The sequence below is a fragment of the Cucurbita pepo genome, chromosome LG03 (assembly GCF_002806865.2).
Source record: "Cucurbita pepo subsp. pepo cultivar mu-cu-16 chromosome LG03, ASM280686v2, whole genome shotgun sequence".
Classification (NCBI taxonomy): Eukaryota; Viridiplantae; Streptophyta; class Magnoliopsida; order Cucurbitales; family Cucurbitaceae; genus Cucurbita; species Cucurbita pepo.
In genome coordinates, this window is record NC_036640.1 from 6,461,021 (window position 1) to 6,469,067 (window position 8,047).

At 32.1% G+C, this 8,047-nt stretch overlaps 1 non-coding gene across 1 annotated transcript; it reads left to right on the top strand.

Moving 5' to 3' along the window:
* Positions 1-413: 413 nt before the first annotated feature.
* TRNAA-UGC lies at positions 414-486 on the top strand. The gene has a single exon. It is a non-coding gene; the product is annotated as a tRNA-Ala (tRNA).
* Positions 487-8,047: the final 7,561 nt, after the last annotated feature.

Sequence of the window (8,047 nt, forward strand, 5' to 3'; positions counted from 1 at the left end):
GCGGATGTAGATCAAATGGTAGAGCGCTCACTTCTCGTGTGGGTAGTACGGGGGTCAATACCTTGCATCTCCAAATGAATGGATTATTAAATATATTATTTCTTTTCAAAATTTTCATATTTATGACATAATGAGCACGAATAGTTTTTCATTTTCACTATTATTGATGACGAGACGTTTAGGGTTTTGTAATGTAAGAATCGTGGAGATGTAGATCAGATGGTAGAGTGCTTGCTTTGCATGCGAGAGGTATGTGGATTGATACCCCGCCTCTCCAAAATAAAACTATTTATTATTAAATATGTTATTTCTTTTAAATTTTTACTTATTCATGACATGTTAAGTAGTGATATTTCTTCATTTTCACTATTATTGATGATGAAAAATTTAGGGTTTTGTGATGCAAGAATTTTGGAGATGTAGCTCAGATGGTAGAGCGCTCACTTTGCATGCGAGAGGTACGGGGATCGATACCCTGCATCTCCAAAATAAAACTATCTATTATTAAATATGTTATTTCTTTTCAATTTTTCCTTAGTCATGACATGTTGAGTAGTGATATTTCTTCATGTACACTATTATTGATGACGGAAAATTTAAGATTTTGTGGTGCAAGTAATGTGGGAATGTAGTTCAGATGTAGAGCCTCGCTTAGCATGCAAGAGGTATGGGGACTGGTACCCCGCATCTCTAAAGGATAACTATCAATTATTAAATATATTAATTATTTTCAATTTATTTTTATTTATGACATAATGTGCAGAGATAGTTTTTCATTTTCACTATTATTGATGACAAGACATTTAGGGTTTTGTGATATGAGAATTTTGGGGATGTAGCTCAGATGGTAGAGTGCACGCTTAGCATGCGAGAGGCACGGGGATCAATACCTCTTATCTCCGAAAGAATCTATTCATAGCGATATTTCTTATGACACAGAAAATTTAGAGTTTTGTGATATAAGAGTTGTGGGGATGTAGCTTAGATGGTAGAGCGTTCGCTTAGCATGCTAAGAGGTAAGGGATTGATACTTTTCATTTGCATCTCTCCAAGAAACTATTTGTTATTAATATTTTATTTTTATTCAATATTTTCTTATTTATGACATAATGTGCAGAGATATTTTTTTCGTTTTCACTATTTTTGATTAATTTAAAGTTTTGTGATGTAAGAATCGTGGGGATGTAGCTCAGATGGAAGAGCGATCACTTTGTAGCGAGGATGTCGTTCAGATGGTTTTATTTCTATTCAATCTTTTCTTATTTTGACATATTGAGAACATATATTTTTTTAATTTCACTATTATTGGTGATTGTAGGTTTAGGATTTTATGACGTAGGAATTGTGGGGATGTAGCTCAGATGGTAGAGCGCTCGCTTCGCATGTGAGAAGTACGGTGCGACACCCTGCATCTCCAAAGGAATCCTACTATCAAATATTCTATTTCTATTTCAAATTTTTCTTATTTATGACATAATGAGCAAGGATAGTTTTCATTTTCACTATTGTTGATGATGGGACGTTTATGATTTTGTCTTGTAAGAATTGTTGGGATGTAGCTAAGACGGCAGAGTGCACTCTTTGCATGCAAAAGCCACAGGGATCGATACCCCGCATCTCCAAAAGTAACTATTTGTTATTAATATTTTTTATTTATTTAATCTTTCCTTATTTATGCTATCATGCATCTCCAAAGGAAAACTATCAATTATTAATCTTATTTATGACATAATGATCAAAGGGAGTTTTTCGTTTTCACTATTATTGATGACGGGACGTTTAGAGTTTTGTGATGTAAGAATTCTGGGGATGTAAATAAGATGGTTGAGTGCACTCTTTGCATGCGAGAGGTACGAGGATTTTGGGTTTTGTTATGTAAGAGCTGTGGGGATGTAGCTAAGATGGTAGAGTGCAGGAGAAATATTTTTTCATTTTCACTATTATTGATGACTTGCAGTTTTGGGTTTTGTCATGTAAGAATTATGGGATGTAGTTAAAATGGTAGAGTGCATCTCCTAAAGAAACTATTCGGTAGAGTGCTCTGTTTGCATGCGATTGGTATGGGGATCGATACCCCGAACACCCCTCTCTATATTCCTAAATGCTCTATAATATGATGGTGCCTTAATGGGATAGATATTTTATATGGATTGTATACGACTTTAAGTGTGGTTTGCTACACGCAAAAAAGATAGGGATGGTTAAATTTTTAAGTCACTCTTGAAAAGTATGGTGTGGGATAAGTTGGATTATTGCCAATTATTTCTAAGAATATATTAAGTCTTCGGACTAATGTTTTCCATTTGTAGAGATGACATATAATAGAGGAATTCATAATACCGTTCTCAGCAATTCATAGTACCACTCATTGTTCTCCTTCTAAAAATCTTTATGGATTTAATCTGCCTATTATTTCTAAGAATATTAAGTCTTGGGACGAATGTTTGCTATCTGTAGAGATGACATATAATAGAGCAATACTTCATAGTACCGTTCTCCTTTAGAGCAATTCATAGTACCACTCATTGTTCTCCTTTTGAAAATGTTTATGGATTTAATCCACTTACACCTCTTGATTTGCTTTCTATTCATTCTATTATTTTTGTGAGTAAAGTAACCACAAGTAGGGCAGATCTGATCAAAATTTTCTACAGGTCGCTACTGTATACGTAGCATAAACATTGAATGTGGAAGACTTCATTTAAATTTCATAAAACATAACCTTTATCTTAAAACATAGCTATGGACATACGTGTTTCGAAAACATCTTTAAAATGACAAAACAAAAGAAAAATAAAATAAATAAGTGTTTTAAGTTAAAAACATCCTATTCTAGCCTAAGTCTAAGAAAATAAATACCACTATCCTCCATGCGCCATGGTCTCAAGTTGTGATGTCGTCGTCAGTCGTACAGGAATGCCTTGCCTTAACTTGAAAAATGTAGTAGCACATGGCTTGAGTATCTAAAGAAATACTCGGTAAGTGACCCCACTATTGGGGTTAAATGCAACAATCACATGCAATGATATGATGAGACCTATCTTTCATTTCGTTTCCCCTACGGTGCTGTCCTAACGGGTAATTTTTGACGTGTACCATATACTCTACACATAGCCCATATGTGCGAGTATGGGCTCACTAGCTAGTTCGCACACTGTTGGGCCACTTTCCTTATTTGGTGGGCATACTCTAGGAGCCCCTTAGGCCGAACACCCGCTAGAACTAGTAACCGTCACCGCTATGCAAAGCATAACGATCGTTGTCCTGCCATTGGATGTACGAGTCCGTACCCTCGTGATGGGATAGGGGTACCCCCCCCCCCAAATGCACGAGCACACATAATACATGAGGTCCCAAAACTTTTCCATTTTTAAGATATCGTTCATCATTCATGCCATATCGTTTCTCATTCTTCAGTTCTCAAATCATACATAATTCTAACGGGGTTATATTTCATGTCATTTATCGTAATTTCATGTCATTCATATCATGCTGTATACACACAATTTAAGAGACCTAACATAACGTTCTATGCTTTTAACATATCATTTCATCATATACACATCATACCATGACATATTGCATCACAATGTATCATGTCATAAACAAGTCATAACGTAAACACTTCGTAATCATATCGTTCTCTAACTTATCATAGCCTTAACGTTCTTAGACCTATCACAGACATATCATTACGTGAACGTACCTTAGTCATCTCATTACAAGAACTTAACCTAATGCTATCGTTCTATCAATCTATCACAAACCTATCCCTTTCTACCCAGAACCTAACCGTATTCTTCCATCAATCTCTCTTATCCATATCACTCCGGTATGCAACCTAACCTTAACGTTTCATGAACGTAATTTACTCCTATTGTTACATTTCGTTTTGGGCATCATTTTTGTATCCTATCTCAAACATATCCTTGAACACATCGTACGTAATTATTATCATACAATTCACATATTATGACATATACATAACATATAGGAAGCATATCGATCCACAGACAATTCACACATATCAATATATATGACACGTGCAGAACCACAGGGCACGTGTCAACATCAAATATAACCATGCCGATAGTAAGGTCACTTACCTAGTTAGCTTAAGTCGTTGTCACGTATATATCCTTAATGAAAGTTCGATTCTGTCCTTTGAAATCCAAGTCAACCTATGTGAGCCCATGACATCAGTTTCAAGTTTGAATTCTATAAAATTATTTCTCTAATTTAGATTGTTAAAATTCTGATATTTTGTGTTAGACAAAATTTAATGGAGTTCCATGCCCTCTCATATTTTCGGGTTTTATTTTTAAATTCTGTTCAACAAGTCTTCCCTCAATCTTCCCTCCTCCCCTTTGTAATTATTTTCATTCGGTAAATAGATTGTGAATTCTGTAAACATTTTCAATTCTGTAAATAAGATATTACTCTAACTCTATATTTATTTTCAGTAAACCGATATTATTGGCCAATTTTAATCGGTAGATTTATGTATCTGCCAACTAAATTTTTTTTAATTCCAACCTTATTTTCTATTGTTGGATCGGTATGTTATGGCAACCCTAGAGGGGTGAATAGGGTTTTAACCATAAAAGTGTTTAAACGTGATTAATTTTTCTAATGATGAAACTTTTTACAAATAAGTAGAAGATGATAATTCCCAGAACAAAATAATTCAAGTCAAAACAACAATCAAGTAGAACATACAATAAATCACAATAATAATTTTGAAATTAAATAGGAAAGAGTTAGAAATGATGACACCGTAGTTTTATAGTGGTTCAGTCAAACTCGACCTACTCCACTCCCCAAACGCCTCTTGGGAATTTGAATAAACAACTTTCTCGACTCTTTCCGCGGATCAGAGCCAAACCGCTACACTGCTCTTTTTACGAGTTCAAGATCAAACCGGTACAAGTATTTGAATTTGATAGTAACACACTACAACTTTTTCAAAGAGTAGATTTACAATTTGGAGCACCCCCAACTATCTTCTCACATTACAATAAAAAAAAATCTCTCTCAAGAATAAAATGAATAAAAATAAAATTGGAAGCTTGGAGAGAGCAACAAACAATGGAGACTTTGAACAAATGAGGATTGGAGAATGTATGGAAGTTGTGTATATGAAATGTGGGGAAGTTGATGAGTTTATATAAAGAATAAAAGTGGCAAAATGTAGGAATTAATATCGACCACTCGATTGTGTTAGGAAGAATGGAAGGTGGAGATTAAAAGTAAATTAGTAAGAAAATTTTCTAAATTCATTCATTTAAAATTTTTAATATAATAATAATAATAATACAAAGTTATGTGAGTAAGGTCAAATGAAAGTTCAAAATTTATTATAAATATAATAATATAATAATAATAAAAACTATGTGAGTAACTACCAAAATTTTAAAATATAATATAGTAATAATAAAAATCGATGTGAGTAACGGGTTAAATTCAAATTTATATTTTGTAAAAATAATTTTATTTAGAAATATAATAATAGGAAAAACTCCGTCCTTTGTTACTCTTGTAAAATTATAAATGTCATACTTTGATATATTTTTATTTGTCCATCATTTTGATTTTGCTGCCACATCATCACGTCGGGTATGTTGTCTCGACTCTAATTTCTTCGTTTTAGCTCTGATTTGAGTAATTGAAAAGTCGTTGAAATCGTTATTCTGGACCTTATACTGTGGACAGTTCAAAACACTGAAAATAGTTAATAATTAAGAATAGGTTTGTTATCATCAAAACATCAATCAATTAATTGATTGAAATTAATTAAAGTGAGATCAAGGCGGCCAACATCTATAACTTCCAATGCTAACAAAAAATCTAATTAATTGAATATGGGATCTGATTACTACAGGATCTGGTAAAATATCAAATATAAAAGAAATTTGATCCTAAATTAATTTCTTATAACAATAACTATAGAAAAAGGAAATCTGAGATACGATTTTACCTAATAACAGACCAAAATCTCCCCAGATAAATGTGCATCCTATTTTTCTGTTGAAACACCATTTTACTTTTTCTCAAATCTGGCTTTTTTTTTCTGTTTATTTTTTTGGATGAACTGTGATGTTTATTTTTTTGGATGAACTGTGATATTGTGGGGTTGAGGAAAGAGGATGCTGATAAGAGGTCAGTGGAGAGAGGCCCGTAAATTTTATTTTTATTTTTATTTTTATTTTTATTTTTAAGTAATCATTTTTAGTTATTTATTTATGAATTATTATTATTATTTTGACGTATATATTTTTTTATAATTATTTTTATTTGTTTATTTATTTTTATCATATCTATATATATATTTTGCTATTACAAAAACATTTGGTGAGAGGAGACAATTGAGAAACAAAAAGTTACTTTAAAATTAAATATTTTTGTGAGTAAAGCAACCACAAGTAAGGTCGGATCAGAACATTGCATAAAGAGGTGAAGAAGACAATTGAGAAACAAAATTTTAAAGTTGCTTCAAGAATTAACAAAGGACGGAAGGAAATCATTTTTCAACTCGATAACTGGGTTTGGATACATTTTCACAAGGAGCGATACCCATCTCAAAGGAAGGCAAAGTTACATCCAAGAGGGGATGACCCTTCTCAAGTCCTTGAAATAATTAATAACAATGCATATAAAATGATCTTCCTAGAGAATTTTCAGCACATTCTACTTTCAATGTTGCTGACTCGAGTCCTTTTGATGTAGGTGATGATTTTTCTTATTCGATGACGAATTCTTTTGAAGAGGGGGAAGATGATAAGGATCACAGTGTTCTAAATGTTCCAACTAGACTAGTCAAGAAGATTCAACAACCATTCACTCTTCATCTAAAAAATTGGATAGGCTTTGTTCAACTCTCATTTCATGTGTTACAAGCTTATTCGATTGAGGAAGGATCATTTGGAGCTTTCGAAGTGAATATTTACATCGTTCAAGTAGAGGATGAAGTTGCAAGCATCATTACATGAGTTGTTAGAAAACTTTATTTATTTTTAATTCATAAAGTATGTAATGGTCAAATTGTCAAATTGACCTTGTCCTGTGTGGAGATTGAAGGGATTGAGATTAAATCCAGGCCACTAACTTCTGGTGTGGAATACTAAAAATATCCACAAATTATTATGTAAAAATGAGATTTGAGAGGAATGAAACGGATCTCTGTAGTTGAGAAGTTTCCCTTAAAAATTGTTGCATGCCCTTTTTAAGTTTCAAGGAATTGTTGGGTGTAGAATTGCATCCGAGCCATTTAGTCTTTCAAGTTAGATTGTGTGATTGAGTGAAATTCTCAACTTCTACTTATTTTCGGTGATTTCTCTTCCTATTCGTGGTAATTTATCCTAATACAAACAAGTTTGTTTTTGTAGGGAAGGTATTAAGCGCATGAGTTTAGTAATTACTGTAGACTTTTGTATAAAATGAAGTAAATACAAATGGAGTAAGTATATATAACAATAAAAGAGGAATTATGTTTACTAACATTTTTTTTTTAAAACATTAGATAGAAGTCGTAGTAATCAAAAGAAAAACTTAAAAGAAGTTAATCCTATTGTTAAGTGGTAGCAAAGAAGTAGTTTTAACCTATCAATCTAGGTTTTGAAAACTAAAATTAAAAAATTAAAAAATTAAAAAATTAAAAAATTAAGAATAAATATAAAATAAAAGTTGTTTCAAAAACTTAGTTTGTGGTGAAATTTTACTTAAAATTAAAACATATTGTTTCAATATTTATCCTAAAGGAATGCATATACTTTAGTGGCAATGCAGCTTCAACCAAACAAATTTGAGCTGGGTCATTCATAATCTCAAACCTAGAATTATAGGATATGAACTTTATTTATGTCAATATTTCTTAATAATATTAATTGAAGAACAAAGAAGTTATTTATGTCAATATTTTTTAATAATATTAATTGAAGTACATCCAATTGATTTGAAGAACAAATTCTACTATGTGATGGACAGTGTGAAATTAACGTGACAATAATAGTAGGTTCTAAAGCACAAAAAAAAAACGTGGATAAATTTC